This window comes from Aphelocoma coerulescens, chromosome 14, assembly GCF_041296385.1.
Source record: "Aphelocoma coerulescens isolate FSJ_1873_10779 chromosome 14, UR_Acoe_1.0, whole genome shotgun sequence".
Taxonomy (NCBI): domain Eukaryota; kingdom Metazoa; phylum Chordata; class Aves; order Passeriformes; family Corvidae; genus Aphelocoma; species Aphelocoma coerulescens.
In genome coordinates, this window is record NC_091028.1 from 7,596,893 (window position 1) to 7,620,065 (window position 23,173).

General features: G+C 38.5%; 1 long non-coding RNA gene across 1 annotated transcript in view; it reads left to right on the plus strand.

Moving 5' to 3' along the window:
• Positions 1-4,542: 4,542 nt before the first annotated feature.
• The window catches only part of LOC138118940 (uncharacterized), a 28,772-nt gene continuing 10,141 nt past the window's right edge, over positions 4,543-23,173 (plus strand). The window contains exon 1 of the long non-coding RNA XR_011155336.1: positions 4,543-4,676. This is a non-coding gene — a long non-coding RNA (uncharacterized lncRNA). The remainder of the gene's footprint in view (positions 4,677-23,173) is intronic.

Consider the following 23,173-nt stretch of genomic DNA (forward strand, 5'->3'; position numbering starts at 1 on the left):
CTTCATGTCATGAAGTGTGTGTTTATCTTTGTTTTGTCCTCAGCCTGCAGGGATTAGAACACATTTTTGGAGAATTTTCCTGTTTCTGTGCTATGTTCTCCAGAGGGTGGAAACGGAAGAAGAGATGACAACAATGTCACACACTTAAATACATGTGAGTAATGGCACAAGCACTTGTTAAGTCAGATGTTTCTTTGAAACATCAAAAATTATTAAATTTTCATAGGAAGCTTGAAGCATTGTGTATTAAAGCACAGTCACCATGCTTTACATTTTTAATAGCAGCCCTTGGCTTCCCTTTCTGAGACCATAATGGAAACACACCCATGAATAATTCTTTATTAAAATTATTATAAAAAATGGAATTGTGGTTTAACCCACTGATGTTAAACATTGTATGGATGTCAAAAAAGTGGATAATTTTGTAAGGACTGTTCTGTGAAGTGTAAGTATTGAATGGCAGTCTTAACGTTGAATGAAATAACATTGAACCTCAATGAAACAAAGGGTTTGGAAATGCATTTTGAATAAATTGTCAAAATAACATATCTTCTGAACTATAGTCTTGGCTCTAGGAAGCTGCAAAACTGTGCTGAGCTTTCTCTGAGCTTCTTATAGAAATCCACACTTGGGCTATACACATAAACAAAGGGGCAAGGCCTGCAGCTCTCCGTGCCATAATCCATACACAGCAGGGACAGGAATGCCAGGTCAAACAGCACTTTTTTTCCAGGTCATACTGTGTTACTATGGAGTAACATCTCATGGTATAATAGTGCCAACTCAGGCTAAAAAGTGTTCCACAGTCTGGAGCTGCTGCTACACAATATTGTGCATTGTGTAACTTTCTATCACATGAGCACATATCACTTCCAACAATTACCCAGGAAACAGCAACAATACACCCGCAGTTAGATTTGTGTATGCAGTAAAAAAAAAAAAAAAATAAAGAACTAATTATTTAAATTTAAAACATTACTAAATATTTGAGCATGATTATTTCTAAAAATTTCATGATCTTGATTTGCTGATGCAATTGCATTTCCATTTGTGTAAATAGTAGCAACGACAGGAAACAAAGGTCAACTGCTGTCAGCCTCAGGGCCAATATTTCTTAGTTCCTTGATACAATACTAAGCAGCACAAGTGATTTTTTTCAAAATGTATTGTTATAATGACATTGGAACTGTGTTCACCTGTTATGAGTGTCATGAGTTTTGGTGAAAGCAAAGATCATAAGTGAATCCACATATTTCCAAATATTTTTTAATGGGTGAAAAGAGATTTTCTGATCCCATGGCTAAGCCCTGGTAGTACCTTACTCCAGAAGTGGTCCCTCTGTTCAGTGGGCAGCATGAAGACCATTGCAATGGCACGGATTTTTCAGAGAAATTGCTGCATACAGCCATGGCTTGAAGCCATTATTAATTGCTGTAATAATACATCTGCACACAAAATACACAAGTAAAGCTCTCATAGTTCTTAAAAGCTCAATCAGTACTTACTGACACTAGCACTTACATGTTTTCCATATAAAGAGCTGGGGTGAATATTTATTTGAACTATAAAACTCAAGGTTACTGTATAGGAGAAGCAGGCTCCCTCTGTGATGTTTCCTCCTGTCCTCTAGCTATGCTAGAGAAGATCAAGACATCTTCCACTAAGAAGAGAGGGACTGCATCTCCAGTGGCAGCTTCTCTGAGTTCAGTGCAGGTTCTTGTACTCTGGATAATAAACCCAAGACAAGTTGGCTCCTTAAAGACCTGTGTGAGATTGTAGCAGAGACATCATTCATCTGTAAGAGATTAATGAGAGGCCTTGATTTGCCAGCCCTCCTACAAGCACCTTACACTTCCTGACTGATATTTCCTGTGGCAGCTATAGTCAATGCATTTCCAAAGTAGTGGCACATTGGAAGCTTTATCACCTCCTCAGCAGCTCTGCTTATGTTGGCTCTACACAAGGGACAGGTCTTAGGCCATCTTTTCTTGATCAGTGCCAGCTGAGTCCCCACAGAGTGTAAATGGGCTGCTGAGCTACCAGCTTGCCCTGGTTTGTTATTTTTTCTTTGCTGTGCTGAGTCAGAATGCCTGAAGGTAATTCCTGTTGTTCAGCCAGTACTGTTAGACAGGGACATTACTTTCCATTTTGTGACTTTACAGGTCTGCAAAGCACATGAGACATTTATGATGTCACATAAGAATTCTTTTACTTAGTATAAACATAAAACTCGAGAATATTGCCTAGAGAAGAAATGTCCAACTAAGGAAAAGAGAAAACCTTTCCTTTTGTAAAACTTACCAAAGTCTAAGTTATAGTGAGCAGAGAAACAAATACTTCTGTACTTTGATAATAGTTGGTCTGTGCTAAGGCAAATAAATATGCCATGAATTCATGAATACTTTTATTAAAGTATTTCCAGATAATGTATTTTGATTTTCATCTGGGCTGATTTTCCAACATTCTGTTCAGGATTGGATGATTTCAGTCTGTAGTTGCTTACAAATGGTTTTTGCTTTAGATGTAGGTATGTATAATAGCATTAACTCTGTCATAGAATAACATGCTGTTAGGGTACATTTTAATTGCTTTAGTTTGGGTCAGTACATCAAAATGCATGATTTTTTCTGTGATTAAAATTTTGTGGGCTCCTAATACGCAAAAACAGCCCCCCACAACACAAATGTTCATTTGTTCTGAAGTACCTGTTTGTTAAACCCTCTGAATGGACAGACAGATCATTACCTTACATCTGGTTCTCCTAAATATATCCGTATATATTTAGAAAGTTAGCATTTTATCAAAAGGACCTAAGTTCACATTGCCAATTCCTTACATGGGGAAAATCTACATTTAATCCACCAAACCTTCTAGTTAATGCATTTCAAGCAGCTCTGGTAGAAGAGAACCTCGGATATGTTTTCTCCCAAGCAGTGCTCACTGCATTCCCAGGTACTTCTAGACTCACTTCTAAAGGAAATTTAAAATATAGAAACTTTCTTTTGTTGTTTCATGCTTGGTATTATCATGGGATACTGACAAAAGGCCTGAAGCTGTTTTTAAGAAAGCATAAACATATGCTGTTGTTCATTTTAAAACATATCTTCTTTTTGTTCATTTTCAAATACGTCTTTTCCTTGAAATTGTCATGATTCACATTGTTCTTCATATTTTCATCAGGTAAACAACCTGATTGTGCCAATCCCTTAAGTCCATCAATATCAATGTTTTTATCAGCAGACAGGCTAGGTTCTCTTGCTGTTCATTTTGCTAGGGGATTTTCTTCTTTCTTCCCCTGACTTTCCCTTAAGACAAAGAACAGCACTGGGAAATTAGGAGAATTATTTTCTTTAGTAGATATTCCACATGAAATTTTTTCCTTAGTCCTAATTTTCCTTCAGCTAAATGCAAATGAAGCCATCCTAAGCAACTAAGCCTGTGAAAGCAGCAAAGAACTGAACCTGCTTTAAACACATTGACATCTCTGGAAAACTTGTACATGGGAGCTTAACATCTCACAAGTTAGCTCACAATGTGAATCAGCTGGAAAGAGTATTAGATATTTTACTACAATGCTTGTACCTTTTGGAGGTAATTTCTTAAATCATGACTCCACTGTATTGTTATCGGGTTTAAAAATCCAGCCTAGGAGAGCAAAAACCCAGAGCAGGGGACACAGAAGTTCCAGCTGTTTGAAGCAGTTTCTGCCTTACCATCCCCTCTGACCTTGAACACTCTCTGCATCACTTGGGCCAAGTTCTGCTTTTCTCCAGCCCCATAAATCAGCTGTTTCCTCTCTGTAGAGAGGTAGGGCTTTGGTGGAAGGGGCAGAGAAAGACCTAGGTTAGTTGTGAAAATAGTTTGTTCTTCAGAAATGTGACGAAAGTTTTTACTGTTACTGCTTCAGATAAGCAAGGGACTTGACTTTGGTTTCCTTTTCTCAGCTTAGTGCTCTCCTGAGCACAACAGGGCACAGCCACAGATTTTTTTTAAAGCCAAAAGAAACCTTTAAATTCTTTCAAGTCTGGCCTTGCAAACTTCAAGTGGAAGTAGATGCTGCCTTTCAGCAGCATGTGAACTATTGAATCTCACAAAAGGTAAGTTTTTCAGGAGCTTAATCTGAATGTTTCTGTTCATGCTGCCTTTAGGCAACTCTTTGATCATGAAAGTTAAGGATATTGTTGTGAGGCCTGCGACTCCTTGTGCCTTTCTGTGTCTCACAAATTCAGAACTGCGTATTTAGAAGCTTAGAAAGTTGACGTGTTAAAATTTCTGAATCTACTCCCTTACTTTTTTTTTTTTTTCCTATTTGTTTGGTTTTGGCTTTTTGTTGTTGTTTTGGGTTTTTGTTAAAGTAAAGCTTCTTGTACAAATAGGGAGGCCTCCGTTTAATTAGAGTGTTCAAAGAACCCGTTAGCAGCCGCAGCTGAGCGGGATGATGCTGATGAGCAGGTGGGGAAGGCGGGGCCGGTCCCTGGGAGGGGGCTCTGGGGCACCTGTGGGCAGTTGAGGTGAAGTGGCAGGTCGGGGAGATTGCCCAAGGACACCGAACAGGTCAGCCCAGAAAAGCAGGAGCCTGGCTCAGGAGAAAGTTTTAGAAGAAGGTGTCTGTGGGCTGCCGTGTGAGCCGCGGTGCGGGGCTCGGGCACAGAGTGAGGGGGCGGCTGCTGCTGGCGGTGAGTGGCTTTGGAAACGCTGAAACGCGGGCGTGCTGCCACACTTGGGACTTGGGTTAACAGAGAGCTCTACTGGAAGGGCTCCTCCGTGTTTTCCAGGGTGTGAGGGGAGGGAAAAGCCCTTTCATGGGTGTCAGTATGAGCACAGGAGGCGCTTGTGACCTGCGGTGGCTGTCGGGCAGAGAGACGGGAGTGCCTGGGGCAGATGCAGCTTCGGTCTGTTTAAAAGCAAATAACTCAGAGCGGTGGCAGAGAGTTTTAGTGCCTTGTCTTACCTTTCTTATGATGAGGAAGACTGCAGTTCTTGTCTATGGGATGTTATATTGAGCTTAAAGCTGAACTTTAGATGAGCCTTAGAAGGCTGACTTCCTGCGTTTTCTCTAGGAAAGCATAGCATCTTTGGGTTAGCTGAAGGATTAAATCTTTTGTGTGCTAAAATTTTACTTTTTGAAAGCAAAGGTGGAAAATTCTATGATAAGATGAGGAAAACTCGGAGCTAACAGGGACTGCAATGGTGTGAGATGGTTTTGCAGGTTGTGGTCTGTGTGGAAATTGATACGCTTTTTTTGGGACTGTGACTGCAGCAGGCAAGAGGTTTTTATGAGTGGTTAAAGTTTTCATGGCATGGATAAAATATAAGCTACTAAGTAATTTCTAGAAATGTGATTAGAAATAAGGCTTCAGTGATGAAGACCTCTTGCTGTTAAATGGTGTAGATTTAGAGTTGTAGGAGTAAGTGCTGTGTTAAGCAAGCTCCTTGATGGGATAAGAGCTATGCAGCATAAAGGATTACTTAACTAATATTCAAATTGAGAATTAGATTACTCAATAGATGGTCATTGTGCTAGATAATTACCACCTGTATTAAAAGTCATGTAAGTAAAGGAGTTGACTTCTTGTGATTATCTTTTGTATTTTGTTTTCCCCTTGGGCTGTGGGAGAAGGTGGAATATAGGCCCTTGCTCATTAGGTACTGAAGGTACCATACCTGACCTTGCTGGCAGCCTGCTTTTATGGGAGCGATAGCTCTTGAGAAAACTGGGGTTTCCACAAAGCAAATTTGCTGTATTTTAGTTAGGAAATGAAATTGACTGGGTGCAATTACCATTTCCATCTGCCTTTTCATTTTCTGCCTCACTGAGGTGTACATGCCAAAGGTGAATGTTGGTGACCTTCATGAAGTCCTCAGGTGTGTCAAGGGCAGGTATGGGGACTAATTCTGTGCATCATAGTGGCAGGTGCTTGGTTTAATTATGGACAGAATGTGAGACTCTACTGGGACAGGACAGGAAGAGTGTGAAAAAATGTCTCTGGCATGAACTTGTACTGGGTTTGTGTGGCTAAAGTACAGTTGAAGATGCTATGACATGTCTAAAACACCTCTGGAGAGGAGTGAATGCACAACAGTTGGTCTGAGTTCAACTTAATTGCACTTCTTTAACTCTTCCCCACCCCTAACCCCTCTGAGGCAGAGGGGTAACATCCAACATATGTGCCCTATCTAACTTTCAGTGAACTCAGCAGAGAGGAGGAGAATGAGGCTTTATAGTAGGCAGGTAAGTGCTCTCAGTGGTCTTAAGAAAAGCCTGTCTCTCCCAGTTACTAGGGGTGCAGTTTTCTTCACCTCAGCTACCTCTACATGCAGAAGTGAATTTCTACTGTAGTGAAAAAAAGGCTAATGCAGTTCATGTATAAATGTTATAAAATGCTAAGCAGGCATGAAAAGACTGCACCCTCTGCATTTGGCAGGGATATAATTGCCACTGGAGTATCAGCCTGCAGTTCTAGAAGGAGGCCAAAAATTGGAGGCTTTAGAGGAACCCTTTTTTTGTCCCAAGGACAAACTCACGCTAATAGTGTATCAAAGTAAAGGCTGAAGAACAATGTGGTCTGTAAATATATCCAGCCAGTTCACTAATTTGATAGAGAATTAATCAGTCAATTCAGCAGACAAAAAATGCAAGAAAAAATTAATTTTATAGTCTATTAGGAAGCAACTTGCACAAAGTTAGGAATACATACTTAATAATTTATGTAAATTAATTGCTCCTGGAAGAACTTTTCTTGGGTGATAATTATGTTATTGAAACATCTTGTAGCCCACTTAGGATGATTTTCAGGAGTGTATACTGTAGTTCAAGTGGAGATATCATATGTGGCACAGTAATATAAGGCAGTCTCATGGCCTCTGAATGTGGGGGCCCTTGGGCTAAAAGATTATGGAGGCTACTCTGATCTGGAAACAGAAAAAGGAATCATTGTAACATATTTCTGTAATTGAGCTACAAGTGGGATTGCATATTGCATTAAGTGGGAGAAAATTGCCACCTTAAAGGTGAAGCAAATCTGTGTGATCGAGTGCTCTGCCTAATTGATTAGCCAACACCAAAGCATTGCCTGAATGAGGGAGGAGAGGAAGTATATTTTTGAACTGACAGATCCCTTCTTTTAAATCCCTTAGATCAAAAATTTATCTATAATTAGCAAAAGGCATCCATATGGTGACTTTTCCAGTCCCAGATGGGTAGCTGTCATTTTGCACATGATCTTTGCTTCTCTTTTGAAGAAGAAATGAGTAATCTTGGAAATATTAATCTGACTTCAACTATATTTATCTTTCTATCAACAAAGATGACACATTTTGATTTCTCTCTGGGTGTGCACACTATGTGCTGCAGTGCAGAGGATTCCAGTTGCCATAATTTCCAATGGAAAGAATAATGATCACAGGGAACTGTAAGTAAGTTATTATGGACTATTTGCGTATTTAAATAGAAAAGCTAAAATTTTCAAGAGTAATGATGCAAGGATATGCCAGACTTGGAACTCTGTTGCAGAGATGATAGAAGGTGGTCTGCACGTGCTGAAAATTGGCTCCCCTTTTCAGTGATGTGTTACCTGGCACAGTAGCAGCTGTACACCTGCTCCTGCCTGGCAGGTGACTGCTAGGAATAGTTATGCCAGAACAAACAAAAAAGTAAAAATAATTTACTGTGCCAGAAAAGAAGTATAGGTATCTGACTTACCTTCTTCTCTTAACTACTGCAGTACTAATCCAAAGCATGGATGTTCTGCCCTTTGAATACAGTTTGTGGTGCCATAACTTGTGTGTTTACACTTCCATTTTATTTTTTGGATAGTGGGGATTGGAAAGGAATTGTGTGTGTAAGGGGAAGGTATTTTGTAGCAGGTGCTATGTCTGTGTATGACTTTCCTATGTCACTTTACAAAAAATAATCTTGGTTGCTTGTGCTCAAATATCCATGTAGAGGCCAGCAATCTCTGTAAGTTTAGTGCAAAGCCTTGACATTCTTCTTAGTAAACATTCTCCTTAAAATGCAGTCTTATTTTGGAGGGGAAAAAAATGTTACAGTACAGATTTTTGTTACCACAGGCAGTGTCAGAAGCAAGAGGCCAGATCCAATCAAATGAAGTAAATGGAATTACCCTGAATTTACTCCTGTATAAGTGAGAGCTTGTTTCAAGCCCCAAGCTACATGAAAATGATTGCTGTTCTCTTTGTCCATATGAAAGCTGACATAAATACAACCTAGGGTGAACTTATTTAGCAAGTGATAGGGTACATTTTTTCATCATGATAGAAAGGCCTCAAGAATTCAAGTCCCAGATGCATGAAAGTATAAGGGTGCCTGAGTTTTGTTAAGATCAATAGGAATTAAATGCTTAAGTGACTCAGGCCTAGGTCTCTGAAAACATTCAAGCATCTTTTAGTGACTCAGTAATCACAGTTCTTTCTTTTCAGTGATGTCCTTGTGACAAAATTTGATTTCATTTTTTTAACAAATACCTATGAAGCACAGGTAATGAGAATGAATGTCAGAAGCTTATTTTTTTAGATTAACGTATTTTACAAGCAATTAATATTTTAGTATTGCTAGCCTAATACTAGGTGAAATTTTAGTGTAATTATATACTTCACAAGTATCTGTTGGTAAACTTTGCAAGTATCTGTAGGGGTAAAAGACCTAAAAACTAACTTCATTACAAGGGTGTGGGACACCTGTGGTTGCTGAGGAGAAACCCCACACAGACACTCAGGTGCAATCAGAGAAGAACAATGGTCTTGTGTTCAGCTGTGTTATGACTTCAAAAGCATTCAGTACTTCATAGCTTGGAGTTTTTGATTTTTTTGCCCCCAAGTGTAGCAGATGTCAGAAGAGAGTTTTTGTTTTTCTATCAAGCTTTTTCTATCACCTATGAAATCTATGATTTCAGACTACTACTTCAAGTTGCTCTTTTGTTTTGCTTTAGATATTCTTTTACCATTGCTGTACATAAAGAGTAAGAAAATGCCTTTAGAAACAAGCCCACATGGGTTAGATCAATAAGAAACCAGTAGGAAAACAACATTGTTTTGGTCTGTGTGTTCCAAAACAGGATGAAGAAATGTGTGCATCCAATGATGAAGTAGCTTGCTATCAAACAAGTGATATGTGGTTTATTTTGCTCTGTCTCTTTCAAGCTGTGATGATTAGATATCAAGAAGATACTGGAGGTTTTACAAATACTAGATTAAAGAATCTAGCACTTAATATCTGGTAATTTTAAGTTTGAGCGGGGCCTCTCAATTCTTGACTAAGAATTTATTGAACTTGTGTGTATATATACTTGAAGAATGTGCCAAAGATTTTAATATTGTGGCAGAACCCAGCTCCAGTGGGTATAGAAATATTTACTGTGTACCTCTTATTCCAATAAATCCTTCACAAATAAATTAAGCCACAACTAAACTGTAACTAAGGCTGAATGATTTGTGGCTCCAGCTGTGTTCAGATCTTCACTTCTCAAGACATTGTGGAAAAAAATGAAACAGCAAAAATCAGATCGAATAGGGGATAACCAATGAAAATATTTGACTTGAATGGTTTTCAAAAAGAACTGGGGAAGGTTTCTGCCCCCACACTTGTACCTTAAAACATGCAGTGTAAGGCTCAGCAGGTTAAGACTTGACATCTACCAAATGTTCAGGTTTGGCTTTTGAATTTGAGGGTTGTTGTAGGTTCTCTCAACTGACTTTGCTTCTGTTAGAGCCTAACAAGTACCAGTGGGGAAAAAGGGTACAGATATTTTTCCATTTACAGTTTCTGCAGGAGATTTGTTGCCACATTAGATTGGCACAATTCTTACAGAAAAATACCCAAGGTAACAAAGTACACTTAATCATACACAGCACCCTATAAAACAATATTTTTTTCTTGTTGAACAACAGCAGACACCATGTCCAAGTCTTTCTATCATCCAAATGGTTCAAGACGAGGAAATTCTGCTGCTGTATTTTAGAGCTTCTCCTAATAAGTGATTGATGCTTAATAAAGCTTATATTTGCACCCCTATGGGTTGGGTTTTTTCCTCAGTTTTCTTAGGTGCAGTCAAGAATCAAAATTCACATGAAATAAAAAGTTAATGAGTCCCTAAAATTTACTTATTGCTGTCTAATTGTGTTTTACTTGACTTCTCTTAGAATTAATTACAGCTAAGGGAGCAAAAGGCTGAATTCATAAGGTTGAGTGTGATTGTCAACTTATAAAGACTTTTTGGGTGACCAAAATATCACATAGCTCTAGCTGGTAAAAAACTTCATCTTGTGCCATCTTTAATGTTTGATGCCCTTCAGTCAGATGTAGACTAAACTGTATTACTGTCATATATACCTTCAAAAAACCCACAAAAGGTCCCAGTCAATCACGCCAGGGGAAACAGGAGTCGTTTTTTGAAAGTTTGTGAATAAAGGAATTAAAGGTGTTCAGTGGGTGAAGCTCTATTCAGGTGTGGTTTTAATTCTCTAGGACAGTTATAAACTTTTTGCAGTATAATCACCAAAGTAAAGGGAATGGTCCTATCAACATTTGTGCAGATATGGCACCCTCCAGAGAGGTTTAGAAATCTGATTCCTTTTCTGTTCTTGCTCTGATCTTTAATTGCATGCTGTTTGTCAGAATCTGGGACAAACTTAGAGCTGAAGGCTCAAGAGGACACTTGTATTTTTTGTTATCATTAATAGGAGGATGCAGGGATATTTTTATGTACAGCAAAATCTAGAATGCCTTCTCAAAGCTTTGAATTCTGTTTCTTTCCTAATGCAGACTTTAATCTGCTGTAGACAGTATGTAGATTTCCAAAGCCTTTAGCAAGTCTAAAGGTTCTGTTTCTAATACAGATGTATAGAAAACAGGGATTAATCTGTGCAAAGAGGAATCATTTAGAATGCAACAGCAGGGAACTACAGGAAGTATTGCCCCTGTGTTATTGCACATTCTGCTTCCTCAAGGCTTCAGTCAAATTAGAAACTGTGTGAATGAGAATAGCTTCACAGAAATCCAAAAGGAAAGGTACAATCAATGTCAGTCAGTAACAAATCAATTATACAAAGACTAATGTTCAATTATTTTATTGTGTCTAATTTCTTTCCCACACATTTGTCATCCATTTGCATTTTTAGGCTTCATTGCTGTTGAATTTATTACTGGACTAAGGTCCATCCAGATATTTTTCTGTACTTCAGTATCACTTAAACACAATGAACAAAATACTTACAGACAGTTTTTAATAGCACTGAAGTGACATTTCATTCTGGGCTTTGGCCATACTCTTATTAGTCAGATCTATGTGCCCTTATGTGGGTTCTGAGGGGCTTCTTTGGCAAAGGGAATGGGCAGGAGCCCAGTTAGATGCAAAACCTATTTGAGACTTGCCTGGTTTTTATAACACCAAAAGGCCTATAAAATCCCTTCTGGAAATCCTGTGCTGAAATATCTGTGCATCCATAAATAACTGTGGGAGGCTTCTCTACATCCTTTCTTACAACCTGTTCCTGATTGCTCTTTGGTGATGTTATATCCCCTCTTCCCTGACAGAGGTGGGATGATCAGAAATTTCCACTGCACAGTCAAACAGTACAAGTGATGCTGCTTCTGGGCACCAGGAGGAGTCTGATAATAAGGACACCCTGCTCTGCAGGAATCTCTCCATGTGGGAACTGTTCTATCCAAACTGCAGTGTTATTCCATTTCTAGTGTCCATTTCTCAATTACTTGCAAACTGTTTGCTTTCCTAAGGGATGCATCATGTTTCAGTACTTCAAAATTATGCATGAAATTTACTGCTCTATGAAAACAATAAGTTATTTGCTCCTCACAAAACCAGGACTCCTGGGACTTAGGTGATTAGAGAGTTGCAAGGCTGCTTTATCAGCCATGTTACAGCCTGAGTTACTGCCTTCAGCTGTTCTTTATCTGCTGCTTACAAATGCTTGTTTGCATCCATGTTTTCTGCTGCTTTTTAATCTCCTTTTTATCACTGTGTCACTAAAATCTGGTTATGCCACTGTCCTCTAGTTACACATTTTCTGCCTCTCTTGATTGGGTAGTTGTAAAAATACTATTTCTGTGTTAATGGAAAGCAATTTTTTTTATTCTTTTTCCATTCTCAGTCTCTGAAAAGCAATTCTACTGGGTTTTTATTTATCTCTTGCTGCTACTATTTGAAATTACTGGGAGTAATTTCTAGATTTTTCTTCCCTTTTTTTTTTTTATTTTTCCAATTCTTTTTTAAATCAATGTAATCATCATCAGTCAGCTCCTGTGAATAGGAAGCTCTTTTATTGCTTTTCATTGAAATACTTTTTCAGTTTGTTTTGGAAGGTATTCTTCCTTGCCTTTGGATTTAGAAACAAAGGACACTAACATCTGTTATCAAATAATGCTTTATTGAAGATTTGAAACAGTTGTTAAAGTGCTAGAAAGCCTTTAAAATCTCTAAATCTCTACTTGATCTACAATAATTGAAAATCCTACCTAACCATTTTTCAAAAACATTAAAAGCCGAGTTGCTGGATTTAATCACTGACTTAGACTGACAGGAGTTTGTGAAAGTCTTTCTGCTCAGTTGGTTAGTTCATTTTCTAATAGGAATTATTGGGATGGTACCTACCTCTTGGGCATAGTGTGATGAAACTGTATTGAAAGGTGCAGGAATAGCCAGTGATCCCATCACGTGTCGATGTTAATCTGATACTGGTTCTCCTTAGGTTCCTTTTCATGAAAAGCCCAAAGATACTCTATCATCCAAATTACATGTAAGTCTTTAACTGGCTGTTCTCTCTATCTGTTCCTAACACAGGTCTCTTGTGTCAGCTTTTTTCCTTTTAGCAGGGAATCATTCTGTGTTTAGAAAGCAGAAGGAGAGTTTTTGCATTTCGATTTAATTTGCCATGACATTTCAAGTACCCTCCAGGATACTTTTCCCTTCGTTTTTTAAAATACATAATCAGAATATAGCATTAATTCTTTACCTTAAATAATAAAATGTTTAAGTTATTTACTTTATCATGAGGACTTTGTACTTTCTAGAACTGGAAGTTTCTCACAAAAAAGAAGCCCACAAGAGGCAGTGGCATTAGAAGTAATGCAGAACAACACAAAATGAATTCCCAGGTAAAAAAAAATTCTCCAACTAGGATGAGACTCATAGGATGAACTATTATTTTAAGTATGTAACTAGAAGAATCTGCTTGTTTAACTTGTTATTTTGCAAGACACTTTGTTACTTCTTAAATTTGAAAACAGCTTGTGAATTTTCATGCAGTGTGTCTTTATACACCCATCCAAAGATACCTTGTGATGATTCAGGTGTTAGTAGTATCTGTGAGGTGCATCCAGTATGGTTGGGTGCATTGGAAGTCTAGCTGCAGAGAAAGGCCAAAGCTCATATTAAAAGAGCAATCATGTATCAGCTGGCTGAGATCCTTACTTGGAGCTGGTGTCCACTGAAAGCTAGAGGAAGAATCTGCCTCCCAGGAGGAGACTGGATGTGTTAAGTATTTCTTAAGAGTGTGTAATTATATTTAAATATGATAAATTTCTTACCCTTCTTAAATGATTCTTTGTTTGTGAACCTGGCAGGCTTATATGGCAAAGCGTGGCAGTGTAAGGTAAGACATGTGTTGTATGTGTTCAACATATTAAACTTCACAACTCATACTGTGGATCTTCATTGTGGTTACAAAATGTCTGACAAGAAGTGCTGAAGTATGATATGCAAAAAATCCATGATTTGTATCCTGGTGGTACTGAATCCCATTTTAATGAAGTGGCATCTATTGGAGTGCCCTCCCTGTAGTCCTGGTTCCAGGTTACCTTCACCCATATCTGGAGGCACCTGCTGATGAGTATTTCCTTGCCTCTTACTCCAAAATTAATAGTCTGTTGAAGTTCAGCCCTTCATACAGTTTCCAAAATGCTTGAGCTCCTCTGGGAATTGAGTTTGCAATAAAAATGTAAAATAAGTCTAGAAATTACACTGAAAAACATATTGGAAGTAGTTCAACTGTATTTAAAGCTTGGTACTGTTGTAGCCTGGCTTAAGCTCTGCTATAGGAATAGCTGATACTGGTGGCAGGGAGGGGGAATCAGCCTCTGGCACACGTTCTGCCTGTCCTGTTGCTTCTCTAATGCATACCAACATTTTATTGTCACAGATGCCACCAGAAAGGCCTTTTCCCCTTCATTAAATACTTTCTGGGACAAAGGTGAAATCACTGGTGAGTGGGAAATTTTAGCCTAAAGTAAAATAAAAGGCTACAAGTTCTGTTTTCCTTTTTTGACTGTGTTACATCAGAAATATGGCAACATTCATTTCATTAAATAATAGAAGGAAGGTGGGGATAGGAAGCAATCTGAAATAGGATGGACCTTATTTTAGTCTGAGATTGTCCTGAGGAGAAATTGTTTTAGGTGTTAATTTGAAACTACAGGCTGACAAGGGGTTCTAGGTGAACCTTTGGAAACAGACACCAACACATTTTCAGTGAGAATCTGACACTTTGCAATCCCTTTGTATCTTTGGATGCTTTCTGGTTTAATTCTGTGTTTTATCTCTCTCCAGATTTGTTTGTAATTTCAGATTTTTTTCATAGTTCTTGGTATCCACTGTTGCTGGTCAGTCTCAGAGTTGGTATTCTGCTGTTACCCTTAATAGCTCTATTTTCTCAGTTGTCTCCTGGTCTTTGAATAAACTACAGGCTTACAGATCTTGCTGAGTTTTTTTTGTTCTCTAGCTCTTTCTCTGCCTGCCTTTATACTAGGCTGAAGCTTCCCTCCCTGAAAATGAGGTAGCTTGCAGAGGAAGAACAATTTTCTTCTTCTCATCAGAAGGTTCCTCCTGGTCCAGTCACGGTCTTAAGGAATGTGACTTTGTGCCATAGAGCAGCAGTTTTATGTATTGTACCTCTTCACATGCATATTCTGAAGTGTCTGTAGCATTTCATAGATTTAATCTGGGGCTGTGCCAAGACTTCCCATACTTTTATTTGTGCATTTGATATGTCTACTTTTAAACTGTTAGTTTTGAACCTCAGCGTCCCTGTTTGCTCCTATCAGCTCCAGTAATGTCATTGTGTTTGCTTTGGTTTTTAGCAGGAATCCTCTGTGGGATACTGCCCTGTGTGTGTCCTCTGTGCAGATGTAAATCTCAGGCATCATAGACCACTCTATGAAAAAAATGTAGCTTTTAGGAATGTTCCCTAATTTGACACAGGAAAAGCTAAAATCTAGTCAAATAATAAGGAATCAAGTTTGATTCAATCAACACATTTCAAAGCTTTTAAAAAAAAATTAGCTGTGTCTAATCAGCCTATCATAGCTGATGTCTACCTCAGCCACAATTTCAAGAACTTTTTCTTCTCTTTCTTCAACAAAATTTACTTAGGAGCAGAACTGTTAGGATAAAAGGGTGCTTTTCTTTATCATCTTCAAGCCCTGTTTTCAAGGAGAGAGGTTTAATTTTTTTTTCCTCAGCACAGAATTTGGTTTCAATTATTTTGTGTCTTAAATGAAGTTAAAATATTTCAGCCAGTACTTAAGGCATTCTAAGCAACTGTAATTACTTTCTAATTTCTAGCATATGTTAGGGGCTGATGCACTCAAAATGCAGTTGGTTTTTTTTAAATTTCGTTTTCTTTTCCTTAAGGGAATTAGTGGAGCTGAATTATTCTGAATATGTTTATCTCCCTTAATGATAGTGACTAGGCATAGCTGCAGTGTTAAGTAAGTGGTTAAGAACATTTCAAGAGCCTCTTTCAGGAAATAGGTGAGAAGCAAGGAATTATATTTGGATTACATGCAAGTTCTTTAAAGCTTCACTTAGTTCTACTCCTTGTCATTTCAAGTCTGAACAATGGGAGTAGCAGTGTAAGTCTTGATTGTAAATATAATTTGTATAGGTAGGATTTTCCTTTGTCTCTTTAACAGAGGTATTTGGTCTAAAATTCTTTGAGGTGGCTTAGAAACCGTGACCAAACACAGCTGTGAAGCATCCATATTGTGCTGTTTTACAATGACCGAGTTCACTACATGGAACCAAGAATATTGCACTATTCAACTCTCCTTGTTTGTCACAGGCAGTGATGCTTCATTGCTGTGCTTCCTAACAAGCCTCTGATTTGTCACTATAAAAATTTATATCAACTGTAAAAGAGAATAATTAGTTAATTACTTTGTATTTACTAAGCATATACTGAGATACAGTTCAGTGCTACCTAGAACATGACAATGACTGTTTTATCTCCTGCTAGTGGGCAAAACAAACACCTGCAGAGATGGGCTTAATTTAGCACATACAGGGCATCAATATTTTTGCATTAAAGGCAGAGATTTTCCAGTCCGTCAGTCTTGATTGCTTTTGTCACAGAACACATGGAAAAAATACAGTTCTCCAGTGAACAGCTTTCAAAACAATTTTTATTCTATCCCTTCAGACTGTCTGCAAACTCTTTTAGATTAGTGACATCTACAGCTTTATAAACACATCATGACTTGAAATGTCCACATTGTTAAGATTAGATTAACTGTCTGTTGAGGTCAGACTTGTGCAAAATTTTGTTTGATTTGACCTCATACCCTGAAAGCAAAATATCCTTAGTGGTTCTGAATGCTTCATAGCTTTGGCACCTCAGCTCTGCACGTCTCTAATCTTGGACCCTGGTACATAAACCAGAAGGCCAGTGTGTCACAGGTGATTTATGTGGCACTTCTGTTCATGTGTTACTGTGTGAGAATCTATCTGAAGAGCTGCTCTTTAGATTTGTCTTTGACAGTTCCTTTGGTGCAATATGCAGCACTGTTGTTAGACAGTACATGTGCAGTCTTGCTTGTACTTCATCTCTGAGCAGGATTGTCAGGCAGTGCTTGACAACTGACAAACCAGTTAAAGGTGACATCTGTGAGTCAGTGAGTCTAAATAATTATGCCCAGCCTCTAGCACGTGCCTGCATTCTTTGAGATAACCCCTTTTGAAACAGCATCTCAACATCAGTAGGAAAATAGACAAGCTATGCCTTTTGTTCTTTCTGTTGCCTTTATCTTCCACTTACCTTCAGCAGTTTTTGATACTTACTAGTGGTATCTAGAAAGACTCTTGCAAAGCTTTATTTATGTAATATTTTCCTGCCCTTTTTGCAAAATGAACTGCTGGGAAATAACTGTGGTGACACAGCTGAAGGTAAGTTTGCGGCACAATTAGGCCATGGGATTGGCATGGAGTCTGAGCAGATCCCCTCCTGTTGGCATCCTGGCAGTTGGGCTGTTCTCACCTGTCTGTGGATGGATGCAACATTCTCTGTGCCAAATGTCCAAGGATTATTTTCCCCTTTAGGAATCTGTGGGAGAATGTTCCTTCCAAATACAGAAGGACATTTAACAACTCCTGCCTTCCAATGACAACAAGCCCTAGAAGAATAAATTCAGGGATTGTAGGTAACCCGGGCAAAAATATTGTAGGGACACAGGTGACACCTAAAGCCTAGACACAGCCATAGCACAGCAGTTCTTTATATACAATAGTCTGCAATGATTTGGATTTTAAAAAATTGTAGACTAGTTCTTTGCTTCTAATTCTAGGAGGTTCTTCAAGCTTGGTTTCTTTATTGGTTTTTTTTTTTTTTCCCTTGACTTTTTTGTTTGTTTTTGCTCTTTCTTACTGCATCTTTCCTTTGAACCTTATTTTCTTTTGTATTAGATTCAAACTGAGAGATGCTCCAGATGCTTCAAATAGCCTCTCCATGACTCTCTTGGCACATTAACCCCACCCCAGCAGGTTTGCCTGTGCATTCCACACAGGGAACTTGACATACTGATATCTCATGAAGCCAATGCCAATATGTCCAAGGTACCCCTTGGGCCAGAGCTATTTATGTTGGTTTCTTCACTGGGGGCAATGTTAGTTTTCACAGTCAGTAAATCTCAGCCGTCTGAGTACTGGAATCTAATTATCCTGTTCTATTCAACCAGCTGCTACAAAGAGCTGAAAAGGAGAATTCCCTTTGGTATGCAGATTTTGCTGTGTTTGTTTTGCAGAAGGATTCATGTTTCGCATAAGTAACAAAGAAGCTCAAACACACAACCTTACTGTAAGTTAGCATGAAGTTTTTGACACAGTTGTGTGGCTAAGCCAGCAGTTGTTTTACTCAGGCTAAAAGGATCACTGCTGATGGGCTTTGGCCTGAAACCCTATGAATGCTGCCCTGCAAAGTTAAGAATTTAGCCTCTTAGTTGTAGTGTGTGATCTAGGGTGTGGCAAGTTGTGTACCTTACTGTCTCCTCCCTAGTGTAAGTCCATGTTGACATGTGGGGCACTATTAGCTCAACTACTGTGTTGTGTGAATTTATCAACCACTATGACTAATTTACTGTGAAGCTGTAAGTTGATCACATGTCACTGTTAAATATCTGGGTTAGCGAAGAAAATAAATTCCAGTTCTGTACAGTGATGCTGAAGGCAGTTTTCTCTGATGTTGGAAGTGTCCCAGTGTAGGGAAATAATAAGTTTTCTGGGAAAAAACCAAATCCTAAGCCAGGAGGTTTGGGATGGTATTACACAGCTGTAGAAGGAAATCTGCCTAGTCTGTATGAATAGCCCTCATTAGATAGACCTGCCAGGTATAAAAATAATTTTGAGAATCAGGATTGTGTCTATTCTGTCTGTATTCTTATGTCATCTTCTTTACTTTTACAAAAAGAAAAAAACAAAAAAAGCCACGGCTGGTCACTGGCGGAGCTCTGTCTACTGAGCGGTACAATCATTAATTTTCTTCCAGCTACTGGGAAGACTGCTTAAAAAGTGCTTTGCACGGTCCCAGGTGGGAAATGAGGAATCAGAAGGTGGATGGAAATCAGTTCTTTGGCACAGCTGTGCTTACTCAGAGTTTTAGATATAGAGGGCTCAGTGCATTTCATTTATATCTATTTGTGCTACAGAAGGTGATCTGAAACCTGTGGTTGGAAATCTGCTGTGAATTAGAATTCCCAGCATCAGCTTTCTCCCAAAAATTAAATGAATCTATAATAAATTAATTTTCTTGGGAATAAAAATGTCAAATGTTGGCATTTCTAATTAACAAGGCGTGTCAGTTTTTAAAAATTTAATGTGTCCCATGTCTCTACCAAATAGTCACAGCTGTAATACTGTTCACTTGACACCTCATAAATAATAATTTTCACATGAAGACTTCCATATAGAAGACATTTTGGATTATCCGAATGAATTAATGTGTAAGAATTTCATGCATTGCGGAGAAATGGGTGAAATTAATCAGAGTACTGAAAGTCATCAACAAGAACGATGTAACTTTGGTTGTAACTCAGTGTTGATGTTGTTAGGCAATAACCTCCCTTCTGTTAATATTTTATGGAACTGGGTCAGCAAACAAAGACTATTCTCCTTTATAGGAGCTCCCTATGTGAAAGCAATTTGCTGATTCGCTTTAGGGTAGAGAGAAGAAAGTAAGGCTCCATAGCAATAGAGTGACTTTCTCAGAGTTTTTATGTGCATGCAAGTTTAAAAAAAGAAACACAAGCAACCCCAAAGAACTCCATCAGGTGCATTCAAAAATCCTGTTTCCAAGAGGTGATAAGGCATCTTATTTTGCCAGAAGTTACATGCAACGAAGGTTCAATGCATTTCTAAAGTTGAAAACATAAATTATTGTACAGCCAGATGAACCTGGAGCAATTAAAAAAAACCAAAAAACAACAACAACAACAACAACCCAAATTAAAATGCCAAGCCAAGCAAACAACCAGAACCCAAACCCACTTGTTTTCCTTAGAGAAAACATTTTCAAAGTTCAATAAATAGGACTCTGCTGTAAGGAAGGCTTCTGCCTAATCACTGTTGCAGGCCCTTGAGGAGAACAGGAGTGTTGCAATCTGGATGAAAATCACACCTCGATTGTTTGGATGATCTCAGTCTACTCCTGGTCAGAGTGAGAGAAAGGAATTCCCCATGTTGAGTGTGCTCTGACAGACTCGCCTCTCCAGCAGTTCAGTGAAGAGCACATTTGCTTGAGAGCAGAAAGGATGTGGAGCTGGGATTGTCCATGTGTTATCAAGGTGCTCTGCATTCCCCAAGCAGTGATACAATTGCATTTCCTGTCGTTTTTTCCCTCACTGAGGGGGGACTGGCCTCACAGATAACATGTTGGTTGTGGGCTTGCATGAGGGAGGGGTGGGGCAGTGGTGGTTGATGTAGTTGTGTGTTGGTTTGTTTTTACACCCTGATGTCCTGCTACTGTATTTTCTCCATTTTAAGGAGATTGGCTAAACTCAATTTCAAATTCCTGAGTCAGGGATGCTCTGAGTTTCCTTGGGGATGTTTCACTTGCTCAGACTCCACGCAGTAAGCATCAAGTATACTGCACTTTTTCTTCTGTAACTAACTCCCTTATGCACATGCTTATCTAGTTCTGTTCCAGTTATGGTTTGTTTTGTTTCAAATTAGCTTTAGCAATAAGTAACCTCTATTTATCCCAGGAAATTGGCTGCTGGCTCAAGGCTGCATATTGCAATGAACACACCAACAAATTTTTCGCAAATTTTCCTTATTCTCGGGACCAAAGCTTGAGGTACCAGGCATTCTTCTGTTTTCTTGGCATATGTGATGTGGGTACATTTTTATTGCCCACATTCCACCTCTTCATTAGTCTCATTCTCTGTTTTCTACTCATTTAAAATGTCAGGATCTGCCACTTCTCTGCCAATTTCATGATGGCCTACACTGGCAACACCCTGAATTGTGCTACAGTCATTTCTGCAGGTGGAGAGGGCAATGTCTCTTTAGGTTTCTTTTGGATGATATCAGTTTTGGTGTTTGAATGCTGTGTATTGAAACTTTATTTTCTAGCAGCCTTAATCTACAAATCTGATTATTTGGGAAGGAAAGAGAAACCTGTTGCTGAAAGGGACTTACTTTTATAATTGAGTTCACTCAGTAAATGTGCTGTTTTGTTAATTATCTTTTATAGAATATACAGTTGTTTTGTCTGTTCCTATTTCCTGGTGGTGTACAAAATAAGAAGGCTCAGTTTGAGGTGTAGCCTTGAGGAACAAACCAAACTGTTTTTTGCATGGACCTTCTCCAAAACTTCTCCAAAACTTCTAGTGACTTGCCATGCTCAGGAAGGAGAAGTCAATACATCTAGATTAGAAACTTTATCAGCTTGGCATATGATATTTGCCATCTCTGTTTCCAAGTAGGCTATATATATATCTTTTTTTTTTTTTTAATGTATTATGATTGGAAAGTATTTTTATTGAATTCACTAAAAATATTTTAAACTTAACTATCAGACCTTTCTTTTCACTGCCTCTTATGTAGCCCTACACAACAGCACAAAGAATTGTACCTTCCAAGTAATGAGAACCCACTTTGTACTGCAGTGAAACTACTCCAGATGTGCAGTAGTGGTAATTGAAGCACATTACAGCCACACACGAATTCTCACACTTTGGGAATCAGGGTTTTTCCTGATGAAACCCATTGCTGTTGAGGCGTTTCAGTACAAGGAGAGCAGCAAAGTCTCCTGTTATTTGCTGAATCTTGATGTTAATGAATTGTGTGCTCTTATAAAGTAAGATAATGTTCAGGTTTGCAGTTAGGTTTATTTAGCTCTCAGCCAAAATAAAATTTTATCCTGGTCTCGTGTGGCAGCTTTGCAGCAGAGATCAGCTGTGGAACCTTGCTACAAACACTGCGTGCTGAGATCCTTCTTTCATGCAAATTTTGACTTTTTCTGTGAGCAAGTGATAAGCTTTATCAAACATGGTAACCTAGCAAATGAGAGGCCTCTGTATTTGCTTGAAGGAGTGTCTCCTTTTGTATGCCTCCTAGTGACCTTAATTTCTATGTGATTAAATTTTGATCTGTTAATGATTTCACTCTAATGGGTGATAGAGAAATGAAGAACAAGCAGGAAAAACTGGTACACTGTTGTTTGGAAATGAGCTCATATAAAAGTATGTGCAATAGACAATTCAGCTGAATTTCAAAATCTTACAGTTAAATTATGTTTTATTCTCATTATTATTTTGTTATAAATATGTCTGGATTTCTGATTAGGAAACAGATTCTCAAACCCAACTTGACTGAAGTATATAGCAAAAATAACTGAAGAAACCCTAGAGAACTTGAGCAACATAATGTTTCCTCTGATGCTTGTTGCACATTAAGTATTTAGAGAGCACTATTACTACTTTATAAAGAACCAGTATTGGCAGAGATGTCAAAACCCCAAACTTCTTATTCCCCTTTTATTCTCAGGTGTGTTCTCCCATAAAATAAAAGTTCTAATGAAAAGGGAAACACTTACATACCTGGAAAATGTGAGCTGTGGACATGTATGTGACAATGCCTGCAAAAAAAACCCCAAACCAACCACCCCCCAGGAGAAAGAAACCTCACCAAACTGAAAACCCTCAAAGATGTAATGAGCCTTCTTCATGGGTCTATATTTAAACTCATACTAGACAGTCTTATTGGGTTTTGGCATTACAGTCTGAGTGCAGCTCTTGTATATCCATCTTCACATACTTGCTTAGGAATAAATCCACCTGAAAAAGGGGCTTGGTTAAAAATTCCTTTTCCATGAGCAGGGTGCCAAAATAGGGTGTCAGATTTAATAACCACTTTGTTTTAAAAGCTATAATTAAATGTAGATACAGCATCATGGTGACTTTGATACAGAAAATACTAAAGATTCTTTTTATTGTGGTGCTGTTCTTTGCATACTGTTGACCCTTTGATGTTAGGTATGCACAAGGAGAGACCTAGTGCAGCAACACTGGATGTTTTTTCTTTGTGTTTGTAAATATTTGTATTTGTATTTCTATACCTGACACTGTTATCTGTGACAAGCCACAAGGCTTCCTTTGCATGGTGGAATGAGCAGGCTCCTGGATCTCTGGACCATCCCCAGTGTCACAGTGAATGTGGCAGAATCCATCAGGGGAAAAAGGGTACAAGCAGCTACAGGTGGTGTTTCACCTGAAGTTTTGAACTAGCATTAACAGAATGATCATGAGCTCAGAGCAGTTCTCTTTGAGAGATGTCATTTCTGATTTCTAATTACATACTGCCATCAGTTATGGCTGTTTGTAGAACTGCAGAGCAGTATAGGCTGCAAAGGGCCTGTGCAGGTAATTCCAGCT